Source organism: Humulus lupulus, chromosome 8 (genome assembly GCF_963169125.1).
Source record: "Humulus lupulus chromosome 8, drHumLupu1.1, whole genome shotgun sequence".
NCBI lineage: Eukaryota > Viridiplantae > Streptophyta > Magnoliopsida > Rosales > Cannabaceae > Humulus > Humulus lupulus.
In genome coordinates, this window is record NC_084800.1 from 106030949 (window position 1) to 106047767 (window position 16819).

At 37.5% G+C, this 16819-nt stretch overlaps 1 pseudogene; it reads right to left on the minus strand.

The window, feature by feature from the left end:
* Positions 1 to 1717: 1717 nt before the first annotated feature.
* On the minus strand, positions 1718 to 10504 carry LOC133795911 (histidine kinase 5-like; annotated as a pseudogene).
* Between the last annotated feature and the right edge of the window lie 6315 nt (positions 10505 to 16819).

Here is a 16819-nt window from a genome sequence, read left to right on the forward strand (position 1 = left end):
AGTAAGCTGAAATTGTGTTATTTGCTTGTGGGCTATTGGAGTGAAGACTCAACTTGGAAATCAAAGGAAATTAGCTTGGAGTTGGACTTGAAAGTAGCTCAAGGTTGAATCTCTACTTGAGGTAAGAATTTCATGTGTCTTTGAGGTTTATAATCTTATGCGGTTTAAGTTTTTGAAAGGTGGTTTAAGTTTTATAAAGTATGGTTTAAGTTTTTGTGAATTTTGAGCCACTAGGTGAATCATGGGTTTGATTGTGTGATTGGGTTTGTTGCTGTGATTTCTGAGTTTCCATACTGTTTATTTGGGATTATAGGTTGAGTTGGGACTTGGGTGTACCTTGGGGTTGATTTGGAAGAGTTTTGGCTCGGGAAAAATATTGGGAAAACCCAGTTTTCTGGGTTCGCATATGAGCGTTGCGGCCCTGTTCTTCCATGCCGCGACGCTAGGTCGAATCAGAGGATGGGGACCATTCTGGGAGCCGTGGCCCCTATAGGGCTGTGCCACAGCGCTAGGCTAAATTCAGGAGGTGGAAATTCGAGTTTTTAGGGTTTTGGTTCAGGGGGCTCGGGGGACGCTGTGTGGGGAAACGGAAGGTCCCGAGAGCACGGGATTGGTTCCGGGATATGATTATGAATTGATTAGTAATGAGAGTGCAATGTATGTGTTGTGACTAGGTTTTCAGTAAGGCTCGTGTTAGAGGACTGCGCTCGGGACTTCAGTGCTCAAGAAGCTCAGGACTTAGGTAAGAAAACTGCACGGATTCTCATATTTTAAACTTTTTTTTTTTGCTAGGATTACCATATTTTGTGTCATAAGTTTTATGCTCATAAATATAGAAAGTAATTTATTTTTTGTCATATTTTGTTATGTTCTCTTAAATTTTTATTAGTGTGCAATTTTGAAATTCCTTGTGCTGCAAGAAAGCCAACCCACTTGACCGGAAAATGTTCTTCGAGTAAAAGGCTTAAATGTAAGGTAATAATTACAGAATTGACGTGGAGCCTTATAGAAAATATTTGTAAATATAACTAGCCTTTAAAGATTTCTTTAACATTTTGTTTGATTGATTTAGTTCATGCTTTGATATTTACTAAAGAGTTGATAATTTAGGGGTGTACATCAATCGATTTGGATTGAGTTAGGTGTATTTTCAACTAGTCCAAACTTCTAAGGCCAACTTGATTATAAGTTTAGGCAAGTAACCTGGGTAATTAAAAAAATGAAATTCAACCCATTTATTAGATTGGGTTGTTTAAGCAAGTAAATGCCGAAACTTTATCTTTTGATTTTTTTCAAAAAATATTATTTTCACTAAAATTTTTAACTATTTTTTTTTTATATTTTTAGTTTGAACGTATAACTTGAATAATTGTTATTTTAAAATTTATGGTTTCTTTTTTTAAATTTAATTTGAATTCAATTATATTTATATAACAAATAATTATATAAATACAAAATAAATAAAAAAATCTAAATTGGACCGGTCGGATTACATTGGACAGGTTACAAAAAATTTAAATCCTCCCAATATAATAATTGAACGGTTTGAAATGAAGTTCAAATTTTTCATGTTACATTTTTTATTTATTTTTTCATGTTAGTTTGAGCATATTATTGGAAGTTGGGCAGATTGTAAAAAAAATTTAAATGCCCTAATTCATATCAATAAAAGCATATATATAAGCTAAAAATAAATAATAAATAGACAGTGAGAATCTAACTCAATTGACGCCAACAACCAACTATACTACCGGCGTTTGTTCATTCCTTTGGAAACTGAACTAACATTAAGGTTTTGAGTGAGTATAGCTATGTACAATTCAATAACCATATGCAAATAGCTAAGAAAAACATGATACTTTGATTACAAAACTTTCCTACCATGTCATCTTTCCTTCATTTTTTTCTTTTTTAACTTTTTTATACACAAGCATGACATTTACAATAAAATAGAAAATTATGGAGGTAAAAATTGTTCAAGACACTGTTTCAACTTCTGAAAAGTTACTGGCTTTGATACAAACGAGTCCATAGCATTTTCATAACACTCTTCAGCACTCTCTGACAATGCATTTGCTGTCATCTGCATTTTTATGTTCAGCCAAATAATCTTGTTATCATTTGCATAAATATATAAGCCATGATTATGATGCATCTCAAATTCTCAATGATAATTTATTTTAAAATAATTGATGAAAATTGATCATTTTACACGATGGTGACTAAAAAAAAAACTATTTTGCCAAAAACTCCTTTATTTTACATCAGTGTGTCTAAATTTGGTTATCAAACACCATTGACAACATAGCTTCAAAAATTTTGACAATGTGTAGTTGGATATTATTTAAAGCACCAAAATTTGATAGATAAAGATGATCGTATGAAAAGTAAACATACTTAAACTTAGTAGGAGTACACAGAAAATACTCACCGCAATGATGGGAATTCGCTTTGTGGATGGCATAACGGCATGACCGTTTTGCAAAGAAGAATCGCTGAGTTCAATTCCAGCTTTTTCTGCAGCTTCCCAACTGCTAGTTTTCTCGAAAGAACGGATTATTCTTGTAGCTTGGAGACCATTCATAACCGGCATGTGAACATCCTATAACAGTAAAATGAAGAGTAAAGTTTAGACAATCATCATCATGATTAATATTTTTGTTACTATAAAACAAGCTCAGAGTACTGAAATTACCATTAGAACAAGACCATAAGGGCAGCGCTGAATTGCTTTCACAGCTTCAGCGCCATTGTTCACCACTTCTATACTGTGGCCTAGTTGCTTCATCATCGACTGCGCCACCATGATATTGATCTTATTGTCTTCAACAAGAAGTATCTTAGGTTCTAAGGTTGAACATGGTACTATTGGTTCAGATTTCCCCTGTTTTTGACATGGTGACACTTCTAATGAATCCTTACTTGCCTCTGCATTATGAGTTGGTGGATCTGTACAAGTATTTTGGAGCTGATCCTTTGTTTTATCTTGACACTTTTTCCTTTCAAAACCTCCATTTTCTTTATTTGCTGAAATTTCTGGTTCTGACATTGTTTTTACAACTGAAAGTGTCTCTTCAGGTATGCAGTCACTAGAGGCAAAGGCATAAGAAGTAGGCGGCAAACCGTTGGGTTTATGTGAGGTGGTAAAGCCAATCTTGTGGGGTAGTAGATTCTAAGTCCTACTGGAGCCATTGAAATTGAATAGAGAACCTAAAGTGCGCGGTTGGAACTGGAAATAGCTCTCGGTTGCATCATCAGATGCAGTGTCATGATTAGCCATATCAGAAAGTTCATCAGAGTCATCAGAACTATCACTTCCATTTGAAACTTTGTAAGGAAGTATAAAAGTGAATGTGGATCCATATTTTTCTCGGCTAGACACTGTGAGACGACCCCCCATAAGTTCAACCTACAAAAGTTTAAGGAGTATCAACATCCGTTCAAGTTTACAACATTGAAAGAAAAAAAAAACAGCAAAAGCAACATGTTTCTTGACTTGCAATAACTATATGGTTTTACCAGTTGCTTGCATATAGCCAATCCTAATCCAGTCCCACCATTGGGACCAAGGGTTCCCTGTTTTGTATGCATTATGAAGAATGGTATTATGTCATGTGAATAGTAAACAAATGGCCTAAGAGTGATGGAGTTTACATTGGCGCACAAGGTGCGGCTCAGCCACTCGTAGCTGAGGACAACTTATTATTCACTGAGCTCGGTTTAAGCGGACCGGAGTCAGTGGGGTAAACAGATGATGCAACCTAAGGGTGTCGACCCAGACTATCATGTGTTTTGGTTATCAATGTTAATTGATGAATTTGTATGATGTATAGCTGAGTATTAGTTTGTATATTCTCTGACTATGTCTATGGACTATGTGGTTAATGTGGATTGCTAAGTGTATGAACATGCTTAACGAGTTATTTAATTATTAGCATTGTTGTGCTATAATGTTATATTTTCTTGCTGGGCCTTGGCTCACGGGTGCTACGTGGTGCAGGTAAAGGCAACGGTAAGCTTGATCAGCCTTGATTCGGAGAGCTCTAAAGGAAAAATGTACATGACCAGATGCTCAGCCACCACAGTTGAGGAAGAGGCAGGAACATGAGGACCATAAATGTCTGTTTTGCCCTTAGGGTGGCTAGCGGTTGTTTCATACCTTGGAAATTTTGTAAACTGACTTTCGAACACTGTTTCTTTTGGGATCCCTTGTACAAAACGTTTAATTATATGAAATATATCTTTTATGACCAAACCCGTTTAACCCTAGTTCATTAGTGGTTTCAGTGACATGTTTTTAACAAAATGACTTGATTAGCAAGTCCTGCACCTTTATAAATACACAATGTAATGATCTTGGCTACCCAGGGCGTTATAATTTGGTATCAGAGCGTCCTAGGTTTAAGGGTTCCTGAAGATCGGCTGGACATGTACATTCGCTACTAGAGACAAGCTCGATTTGGGGTTTGGTAAATGTGTATATGTGTTTGTATTCTTATGTACTTGGAAAGAAGTATGATTGTTGATATTTGTTGGATTATTAGGAAGCATGAGATACTGATAGGGTCTGGCCCTTGACTGCTGTGTGATAATATTGAGGTGTGCTTATTAGCATTATTGTGTATGTAACTGAATATCTGAATGATTAACTGCATATTGTGTATATGGGTGAACGTATGGATGGATGTTTATATCTTAACTGTTGAGTGGTGATGTTGGGGCATGCTTATTAGCAATGCTAGTGCATGTGGTTTAATGTTTATATCTTGGTTGCTTGTGATTGATTATGTTCCGTTGGTTGATTTTGGAAAAGCTTTTACCCTGTTATCATGGTCTGATTGCCAAGTCGTTGATTGCAGATTAACTTGGATAGTTATGCGTCCAAGGAAATCTACGCGACTAGCCGGAACTAGGTCTGGGACCGGAGGTGATGACTAGGGCCAGATTCCTCCGCCAATCCCTGAGAACTGGCAGCAGATTATGGCAGAGATGCAAGCGCGGCTTCAAAGCCAAGATGAGCATATTCATCTTTTACGACAGCAGGCTCCGTCAGGGAGTGCTGCACCTATTGTGCCACCTGTAGTGGCACCAGTTGTTCAGCCAGTAGAAATGGGGAACAGGTGGGAGCCATTGTATGAGCGGTTTCGGAAGCAGCATCCCCCAACTTTTGAGGGATGACCTGATCCACTGAAGGCCAAACAGTGGATGACTATGATTACTACTATCTTGGATTTTATGAGGATAGAAGGTTATGACAGAGTGGCCTGTGCCACATATATGCTGAGAGAGGATGCCCGCATCTGGTGGGAAGTGGCATCACAAACCAAGGACATCACTACTTTGAGTTGGGATAGATTTAAGGATTTGTTCAGCCAAAAATACTACAATGTTGCCATTAGGGCAGCGAAGGTTAATGAGTTTGTGGGGCTGGTGCAGGGCAACATGACAGTTACTGAGTATGCCCTAAAGTTTCATAGACTCATAAAATTTGCACCAGATCTTGTGCCTACAGATGCAGCCAGGCAAGACAGGTTTATTCGAGGACTTAATGCTATGATAGCCCGGGGTGTGAGGATTACAACAGTACTTGGGGGAACAACCTATGCCCAGGCTGTTGAGAAGGCTCTTTCCGCTGAGGAAGCGGGTAATTGGAAGGAAAGTGCAGTGAGGCGCGAGGGCCGCAGAGTGGTGCCTCCATATTCTGGGTCAAGTAGGGGCGGAGGCCCCAGTGATGTGAAGAGGAAGACCCTTGACACTTCGACCGTTGATGGTTCTGATAGGAGGGGTCGGGGTGCTCAGGGTGGCCGTCAGGGAGGCGGTGAGGCATGGAGGAGTTATCCGGAGTGCCCAAGGTGCTGAAGAAGCCATCAGGGCGAGTGCCGGGCCAAGGCCTGCTATGTGTGCGGAACAGTGGGGCACCTCAAGAAGGACTGCCCAGCAGAAGGTGGACAGCTTGACTCCAGCTCGAGTGTTCACTTTGACACAGGCAGAGCCCGAGGCTAGTCTCTCAGTGGTGACAGGTCAGCTTTCTAGCACTGGCTCTCCTTGGGCTGTATTGATTAATTTTGGTGCTACACATTCATTTGTTCTAGCAAGGTGATTGATAGATTGTGTAGACCTAGTGAGTACCGTACTGCAGGATTTGGGACTTTATTGCCTACTGGGGAACTAGTAGTTTCTAGGAGGTGGATTAGGGCACTTCCAGTGATGGTTGATAGTAGGGAGATTTCAGTAGACTTGATTGAGCTAGACATGGAGGATTTTTACATGATCTTAGGGATGGATTGGCTGGTCAGGTATGGGGCTACCATTGACTGCAGGAAGAAGATGGTGACTTTTGAGCCTGAGGGCGAGGATCCTTTCATTTTTGTGGGTGCGGTATGTGGACCCCGCGTACCTATGATATCAGCATTGAGAGCCAGAGACTTGTTACAGGGAGGATGTGTAGGTTTTCTGGCTAGTGTGGTGGACACTACCAAGGTTTTGCCAGCAGGGCTGGAAGAGACCAGGTTGGTGTGTGAGTTCTTGGACATATTTCTTGCGGACCTACCAGGATTGCCGCTGCGCAGGGAGATTCAGTTTGTTATTGAGCTGGCACCGGGGATAGAACCAGTATCAAGAGCACCATATAGGATGGCACCAGCAGAGTTGAAGGAATTGAAGATACAGCTGCAGGAACTTCTGGATTTGGGATTCATCAGGCCTAGCTACTCTCCTTGGGGTGCTTCAGTTTTGTTTGTGAAGAAGAAGGAAGAGTCTTTGAGGATGTGTATAGATTACAGAGAATTGAACAAGTTGACCATCAAGAACAAGTACCCTCTACCAAGGATCGATGACTTTTTTGATCAGTTGCATGGAAAAATGGTGTTCTCAAAGATTGATCTTCGATCTGGTTATCACCAGCAGAGGATCAAGGATGAGGACATACCGAAGACGGCCTTCCGAACGTGGTATGGGCACTTTGAGTTTTTGGTCATGTCTTTTGGTTTGACCAATGCCCCGGCAGCTTTCATGGATCTAATGAACAGGGTGTTCAAAGATTTCTTGGATTAGTTCGTCATTGTCTTCATCGACGAAATCTTAGTGTACTCCGGTTTAGAGGCAGAGCACGAGCAACATCTTTGACAGGTCTTGCAGAGGTTAAGGGAGCATCAGTTATATGCCAAATTTAAGAAGTGTGAGTTTTGGTTGCCAGAGGTGACTTTTCTTGGGCATATTGTTGACGCGGAGGGGATTAAGGTGGATCCATCTAAGGTAGAGGCAGTGAGAGATTGGTCGAGGCCAAGGAATGCCTCGGAAGTTCGTAGTTTCCTCGAGTTAGCAGGTTACTACAGGCGGTTTGTAGAGGGATTTTCGAAGATTGCTACACCGATGATAGAGTTGACAAGGAAGAATCAGAAGTTTGTTTGGTCAGAGAAGTCTGAAAACAGTTTCCAAGAATTGAAGCGATGACTTATTACTGCACCTATACTGAGTCTTCCTTCGGAAGAAGGAAATTTTGTGGTATACTGTGATGCATCAAGAATGGGTTTGGGCTGTGTGTTGATGCAAAATAAGAAAGTTATAGCTTACGCATCACGACAGCTGAAGGAGTATGAGCAGTGGTATCCTAGCCATGATCTAGAACTGGCAGTAGTGGTATTCATTCATTTTCTTCATTCTTCAAGTAGTCTTCAGAGCCTCCAAGTTGCTAGTGTTACTATAGAGAGAAACACTTGGGTTTTGGGTTAAAGCTTTATTATTTTAAGCTTTTTCTAAACACTTGGGAAGTGAGATATAGTGAGATTTTGGTATTGAGGTTTAGATCAATTCATAAGATCATTCAAGGTATTCTTACCCCTAAGTTCAGTTCTTTATGATTCTATATAAAATTACAGCTTTACCATTTTAACTATATCTTGTTCCTAGAGTACCATTGACTTTACTAGTGAAGGTTGTGTCACAACAAGCTTGCGACGTAAGCGTTCATAACATTTTCAGTTCCAAAATTCAACCCAATAAGGAACCATTATTCAATCTATAAGAAGGTATAGATTCAATATCTATTAAACTATGTCCCCAGCAAAATATATCATTGAGTCCCCAAAATAATTGTTCTTAGCCTGATCATTCTATCAAACTTTAACGCATGAATCAAAGGATCAGATGACATATATAGGAGTTCATAGTAACCTCAGGATTAAGATCATCATGTATATGATCCTCGTTTGATGTGTTTGATTAATACTATGAAACAGTGTTAAACAAGTATTAACAAATCACATTTGACTCGGTTCTAAACATCACTATTTATAAAGTACCTTCACTAAAGTGTCCTACTACACTAGTGACCTGGATCTAGGTCACTTGTATTCATAATACTAGCAAACCATACTAGCAGTAATTAATCTAAAGATTCCAAACTTTATTTTACTACAAACTGTTTTAAGTTTATTATCTTAATCTCGATCCTCTCATACCAATATGAGATTAAGATCACATAGATAAACTTTGAAATTTTCTGATATTTACTTAATATTATCAACATAATATCAGACATAGTCTGTATATATAATAATTCAATTCAATTATTTATTTCATTTAAAACATTTGCCAACTACAATTGCTTTAAGGGCACTATTCCCAACAAAAGGCAACTGGTCGGACATCAAATAGTCATGCTCCATTTTCCTTGGCTTACGGGTAAGAGGCTATGATACTAGTTGAATTAACCCCACCATCACATCGAAGAAGTATGTATGACAAAGCCTAGAATCACCAATTGTTAGTCAAAACCATTTATTTGATCGACGAACAACGAGAGCAATCACAATTACGGGTAGCTGCTTACCAGCAAAAAGGTTCTCGATATTTTAACTCTCAAGTTAAGGACAAAAAGTTTGTCATAGGAGTTCTAGTCTTGTGACAGGTGTTCCAAAACACAAAGGATTATGCAGTAGGAGTTTTCGAGCCTAATTGGGAAGGAATGTACCAGATCATAGATGTTTTACAACGAGAGATGTATAAACTTGCTCGATTAAATGGTGAACAGGTCACAAGATTCTAGAACAACAAACATCTAAGAAAATATTATCAATAACACTAATCGAAGGCACGTTTTGCCCATTTTTTTAGGATCAATAGTTCTACATTTATTTACTTTTGGTTGAAAGGCATGTTTTTGTTTTTTTTTTTTACGATCAATGTATTTTTGTTATTTTTGGTTGTAAGACACGTCTTGCCTTTTTTTTTAATAACCAATTACTTCTTAGACTATTTGTTATTTTCTGGTCGTAAGGCACGTTTTCCCCTTCAACATGACCATTTATCTAATAATATTCAATTCCAAATATTTTCATTCAAAACATTCATTGCTTGTACGAATTTTTTAATTCAATAGACACGATTTTGTCCATTTTATTACGAGATATTTACAAGGGAGTGTGCTTGACACACTTATATTGTCAACTTTTGTTATTTAACAGGTATTCCTTAACATGTATGATTTTATTCCTAAACAAGTATTCTACTTTATGATATAATTTTGAGCAACAGTGTTAGCTTGAACAAGACTGGTCATTTGGCAAGTGACCAAGGACTTACCTCCTCAATCACTTGGGGGCATATAGGGTATACACAATCTCACATAAGCAAAAGAGTAAAAATCACAATTGAGTAGTACTTAGAAATTTTTTCAAAATTTATAAAGTGTTGTGCTTTGTTAAAAAAAACATAGATACTAAAAACTTTTCTTGTTCGCACGAGCAAGGAAGTTAGAAAACTTATATAGCAATTAATTGTTATATCTAGTCAAAATCAAACGAGCATCATAGTGTATGTAATGCAAGAAAAATATTAAAATAGTAATCGAGATTAAATACTGCTCGGTCAGCTATTGTCTTTGCACCCCGGACCTCATGGCCCGATTGTCTAGAATAAACAAAAATAAAAGAGGAAAAATGATAAAGGAACTTTCACCTCACTGGTTGACCACATCATCCCCATCTTGTTCCTGATTCTGGTCGCTATCAGAGTTCAAAGAACTCTCTGAACCAGGGCTCTTTGGGGAAGCAGCAGCAAGCTCTTCCTCCTCACGAGTAACACATTTGGAAATTTCTGTGTCCTGAAAGTTGGCAGGCAAGTAGTCAAAATTTTCTTCTTTGTAGTTTTTCCAAAACATGAAAAAAGAATTGAAGATGATGTTCTTAAACCTGGTCAAGTACGAGGAGTTCTTTTCCCTTTGTTAGGCTAGTTCTTCCTCAAGCTTCTTCTACTCCACCTCGAGCTGCTAGACACGATCATCTAAGCTCTTTTGTTTCTGCTCGTACTCCCCAATGAAATGCATCTTGATCACCTGGATCCTTTCCTTGATCTTGATAATCTTTCCCTTAAGATCCTCCTCAAGCCCCTTAGCCTGCGAAAAGTTGAGTGTGCTGGCGTCCTTAAACTTCTTCAAAGTGGTGCTTGACCTTGTGAGCAATTCAACAACTTTCAGAGCTCGAGGATGGGTATGGGCCAGTGTCATCATACCCTAAAAAAACTGTGAGTTTAGAATCAAGCAGAAGACTTGTATTAAAATGCATAAACCCTTGAAGAATGAAACAAATACTTATCGACAAAATTTCGAACATGGCTCGACCAAAGGCCTAATCAACAGACACATGCTTGAGGGAGGCAAAGGCCTCAACACTAAGGCGGTGTTGGGCAAGCTTTTGAGTCAGGGAGAAAATGGCCTCCGTCGAGGACTTAAGACTTTCCAATATTCTTGGAGGCTTGGAGTGGTCAACCATCGAGTTTGCAGGAGAAGTGTTAGCTAGAGGAGTCTAGTTGGCTGGTGGAGTTTTATTGGCTGACAGCGTTGGTTCAAATGGAAAAGTATGCTCAGGAGGAGTCTGGCTTAGTGCAGCTAAAGAGGTTAAGGAAGGAGGGTCCCCCCTGGCATGCTTAGCTGCAAGTTCTTTGCTCAAGCCGACACCAAGAGCAGTTTTCCTTTCGGCTGGCTTCTTGGTCGAAGCAGGCATTGAGGCATATAGGTTAATAATATCTGCTTTCGACATTGCTATAATTAGGAGAAAACGTGATTAGAATTCTTTAGAGGACATAACTAGGAACAAACAATATATATTAAACATTTTATGTCTACGTTAGTGTTGGGTTTACCCTTATAAAACCATGACGGACATGTAACACGATTTTATATTGTTAATAAAAGAAATAGAAATTATTTATTTTGACAAATGTGTTGCTTGCTTGTTTTATTACATGATTATTGAAATAATACAAACATTTATGAAATCTCAAACATATCAATAGTTACATTTATAGTGACTAGGTCACAGTGGATTATAATTGTAATTATATGTTCAAAAGAACGAGTCCTAAGATTAAGTCAGTGCATTGGATTTTCACTGATATGATAATCTATGATAAGATCTGCTTATACATTTGGGGTGTGATATCTTATCCAAGGCATTGACCAAGTTGATAAGATTTGATGTATATGGGTACATTGGACTTGGACCGATATTGATTATTGATAGATAAATAAGTATTGTTGTTATTGAATCTAATCAATGTCACAATGTTGGCCATAGGTCAAGTTGATCTTAATTCCGAGTGATAATATTTTGCTAATTATATTATTTAAATCTTTTGACTTGTTCTTTACCAACTTACGCTACAGTCTATCCCATACTTACATCTTGTTGAGTGGGAGTATTATTCATAGATATGAAATCTATAGCTTCTATATGAGATGTGAAAAGTAAATAATTGAGCGCTCATGTCTATTATTAAGTTCACGAATTTATCATTTACAAGGGACTTAGTGGTAGTTAAGGATGAAATACAAATGAGGGGAAAAACGGTAATTTGCACCCAGTTCGTTAGTAAGTCATCGATAGAGGATTGACTGACTGTAATGGTTATAACAATAGATAACGTATTTGAGGTTTGGTAAAATACGTTATGTGAACTCAATAGTCCAATTCCGAGTCTATAGTGGACTCACGAGGAATTAATAAGTTGTGAGATAATTAATTGTAATAAATAAACTCATGGGAACTTATTGTAGCTTGGATTCATGGATCCATGGTCCCCATGTTGTCTCTTATCAAATCAAGTTTAATAGTCTCAAACAATTGATTTAATTATCAATTAGAAATATCAAATTGACTAGGTCAATTTAGTGATATTTACATGTAATAAGAATTTGGGAATAAAAGAGAATCTTTGGAAAAATTTATTAATATTGATAAATTAGTTTCAATATAAATAAATAATATTAAATCAAGTTTCAAATTATAATTGGTTAATTTGAATAAGGATTTATTTATTTATTTAATTGAAAGATAAATAAATAAATAAATTTGAATTTAGGCCCAATTGTAATTTAAATTCAAAACAAAGAGATTGGGCCCAAATCCATTTGTGGAAGCCCAAAGCTTTGATCTTTTGTTTATTATTTTAATTAATTCAAATTCAAATTCAAATAAATCTCATTGAGTTTCCTAAATAAGGAATGTGATGTTTAGGGTTTTCAAAAGTGAGTCTCAATTGATTCATTGGGTAAGTAAAAGCCTAGACAGGCTAATCCTTTCTTGGTCGCTCATTCTCTTGTTCTTCCCTTTCTAATTTTATCTCATGTATTAAGAACTTGCACACTCTTTGTTAAACTTGATTTAGAGATAGGCTTGGAAGACTTTGGCATAATTTAAGCGAATTAGATTCTTAGCAATACCTTGCTACCACCAAGAATCAAATGTAAAAGAATCTAAAAGAAGGAGTCATTGTTCCACTGCGTATTCGTAAGTTTCTACATCTTTGTGATTGTTTTAATTTATGAATATGATGTTCATATATATATATATGCCATGATATTCTATGTTTCTATTATGTTTTTGGAAAAATAATATGGAGCATGCATCTAGATTTAAATTCCAAGATCCTACAATTAAGGCAATTGTATTACGTAGGAGGTCCTCATCATCATCAGATGAAGAGAAAAACATATTGAGGAGGTCTTCATCCTCCTCCAGCACCAGTTTTCCCTTCCCTTTATCAGTGGAAGGTGCTGGAGCTCTGAGCTGGGAGCATCTTCTTGCTCCCTTATGTTAATCCTCGTTGCACTCCTCCTCATTAGATTGGGGGTTTTCTGGGGTTGTTCGGATTGCCTTGTCTCCTCGCCCACTGCCTGCTCGGCAGCTTTTTCACCTTTTTTTTTCTTTATTCTGGTGGGTTTTGAGCAGGCCAACCAATTTAAGGTTGGCACTGGTTACAAGCAGCCTACAATTCTTCTCATTTGGAGGAAGGTTGTTCAAGGTGGCTGCTCGAGTGAGCATGCTAGAAGTAGGAGGAGGCCTTTCCCATGGGCCTAAAAAATAGCAAAACAAAATAAACTAAGTGGTAGTTTAAAAAGGAAAGAGAAAATAAGCATGAGGAACGACTCGTTACCTCCTAGATAAAAAGCAAGATTATCTGCAACCAGGTTGGTCATCAGGAAGTACTCTTTAAAATAAGCCCGCACGTTGCTCCTAAACATGGGGTTAGTCAAGAACAGTTGACCCGTTCCTTTGCTCGCGTCCTAGTGGCAGAAGTAAAAGAATCCAATACCTTGATGGCTTGGATTCAACTTGAGGTCAAAGAGATAATGGACTTCATGGGGAGTGGGAGGCTCCCTGTAATGACCCAACTATTTCTAATACCTTGGACCATTACAAACTACTAGACTTAGCTACTACTTTTGGAGAAAAACATACATAAGAAATAATCATAACTTTATTAAAACTCTAAAATAATTATTGTATCAATAACATAAAAGTGTAAAATAAAATATGATGGGGTATGGGATCCCATTGTTTACAAAACATAAAACATAATTTAAAAGACTAAAAATAAATAACTTCATCCTCAATCGACACGCAGTCCGTTCATCCTCAACACACAAGCCAAACTACCAAGAATCCTTCCGCTTCCATAATCATTTCCCTGCATCACACTAATAATAAATGAGTGAGCCTAATGCCCAGCAAGGAAAATCTACTAACAATCATATAACATAAATCATAAACATAAGACTATATCATTAACATATACTATTACACATATATCATAACTTTAACCCATAAAAATGGTAATCGTGGGGTTTGTTATCTAAGCAACTATAAGCCCCAAGCAACATAAAAAAAACATTGGGGTTTGATAGCTAAGCAACTATAAGTCTCAAGCGACATAAAAGCATTGAGGTTTGCTAGCTAAGCAACTATAAGCCCCAAGGACTACAAGACATACTCATATATATCATAACATATAAGCATATAAATTCTATCTTATTTTCCTTACCAAAAGCCAGGATATTTGGGAACAAGAACGAGATTTAGAAACTCCTATAAACCAACAGTAGAAAATGGTGAGAATAATAAAGATGAATATGGGAACTAAACCATCAAGAAGAAACTTACCAAGAAGGGCCTTAACTTTCAAGAACTTAAATACCTAATCAATAACAAGAGTTAGGATCTGAATAAAAGAAACTAAAGAAAACTAAAGAATTAAAAAGAACTGGACTTAAGGAATAGGAATACCTTGAATGACCTTATGGATTGGTCTAAACCTCAATACCAAAATCACACTATTTCTCACTTCCCAAATGTTTATAAAAGCTTAGAATGATAAAGCTTTAACCCAAAACCCAAGTATATCTCTCTATAGTAACACTAGGACCTTGGAGGCTTTGATCAAATGCTTGAAGAATGAAGGAAATGGCTGAGTACTAGGTCCTATTATAGAGTTCAAGGAGTGAAACTAACCCCTTTTAATTTGAATAAATAAATTATTATAAACTGAAAAATATTTGAATTTTCATTCAACTAACACCCAGAACTCGGTCAAAATCGTTCAAAGGCAGGTCTAAGTGGTTAAGGGTATTTTTTTAAAATTCAAAAAGTCAAACTTTCACAAATCAACACAAAGGGCGATATATCGCCCCCTATAGGCAATATATTAGCTCTACCCTAATCCCGAGCCCTTGTTCATACGTTCGTGCAAAGTCAACGTGTTTTCCGTATCTTCCATTAGGCGATATATCGGCCCCTATGCTGCGATATATCGGCATACGTAGATATATTAAACACGTATTTTCATTTTTTCAGCATAATTTGAATTGGATAAACAACTTTGACTGAGTCATAATACGATCCTAACAGTTGCTTGAAGGTTCTAGAGCTTCTAAATCTTTCTTTTTATTAAAACTATTCATCAAAATACTTAATTCCTTAATAATCATGATTATGACAAGTGTCATGCTCTTATTGGCTCTATCTAAACTTTAGGTTATAATAAATAATATATCTAGGACCAGCAATATTAATCAAACCTTATGTTATAATTAATATTCTTAAACTATAGGTTAAACTTATAAAATCCATAACTGTTGCTATGAGTTTCCAACTAAGTCTCGACTTGAACCAAAAACCACTGTAACTAACATACTACTAACTACTACTACTACTACTACTACTACTACTACTACTACTACTACTACTATCTAGCTAGCTAGGCTAAGTAAACATTCTGGGACTCTACACTCCCATCTTTGAAAATGATATATGATATATAATTTTGAAAGCATTAGATATTTGTTAGGAGTTATTTGGAAGGGAGCAATGCCAATATATAGGCAATGCCTCTGAAGTAATCATGAAGAAGGAGAGTAGCACCGTCTTGGAAGTGGAAACACGACCAAGCGCTGAAGGCTTCACCAGGCAGGTTGGTGCGCTGGTCAGCCTGAGGAGTAACCATATTTATTACCCTAATTCCATACTTTTTAGGGTATTCCTCGAGAGAGAGTTGGCTGGGACAAGGTGCCATGGCACATTCTTCCTCTTTCAATATTTTGGCTTTGCACAAAGACTTATGGTAATAGTAACCTCCACAGCTGGTGCAGCCTCTGCAGGTTGCTCGTGGGGCCTCTATTGTACTTACTATTGTTTTTGTCATTGTTGTGGCTTTTCTTCATTAATGTTACTTGCGTATCCTGCAGTTTTAGCATCTGCAGTTGTTCACTTCCTTGTCGTTTGCTTTACTCTGGCCATATCTGGGGAACAAAAGCAACAATTACAGCCTTTTCAACAAACGAAGACATGCTCGTTGTCCTCCCACTTTTTGGAACTCCAACCGGAAGTGAATCAACAAAGTCAGGGTGGACAACATTGGCCCAATCATTTGAAAGGAAATTCCTTATTCCTTGGTGTAATTCCTCAACCGTAAGATGATATTCCTAGTATGGAACAAATTGAAAATCATAATGGGAGTGCTCACCAGATTGATCAGAAAGTCTCGGAATATCACGGTTGAGATCAATGTCTGGTCGAGTCTGTTCCACTTCGACTAGCATTTGTTATGATTGGTTAAATACAAATAATAAAGTGTTAAAATACAAGCAATGTATAAAAACTTAGTATAATTCACATAGTGAAGATGTGAATTTGAGTTTCAAATTGTAGGCACTTATTTGCTAATTTGGGTCCAAAGTGATACATAAATGTATCTAAGGGTTCCCAAAAAGTTTGGTGGCATTTGGAGCATTTTTTGGACCATTGAAAGTGTCCAAAGTCAGAGGGGGTGGCGATACGTCACCGCCCAGCAGGCGACACATCGCCTGAAGGCTAGGGTTTCCAAAAACCCTAGCAGGCGACGCATCGCCTGCTGTATTACGTGGATTTACGTAAATCCTCTAAATTACGTGTTTTATAAGTCTAATCCTATTGGTTGGACCTAATGACTGCGCCTATTGTATATATGGGTCAAAAATAATGATTTGGGAGACTTGATCACTCTCTCC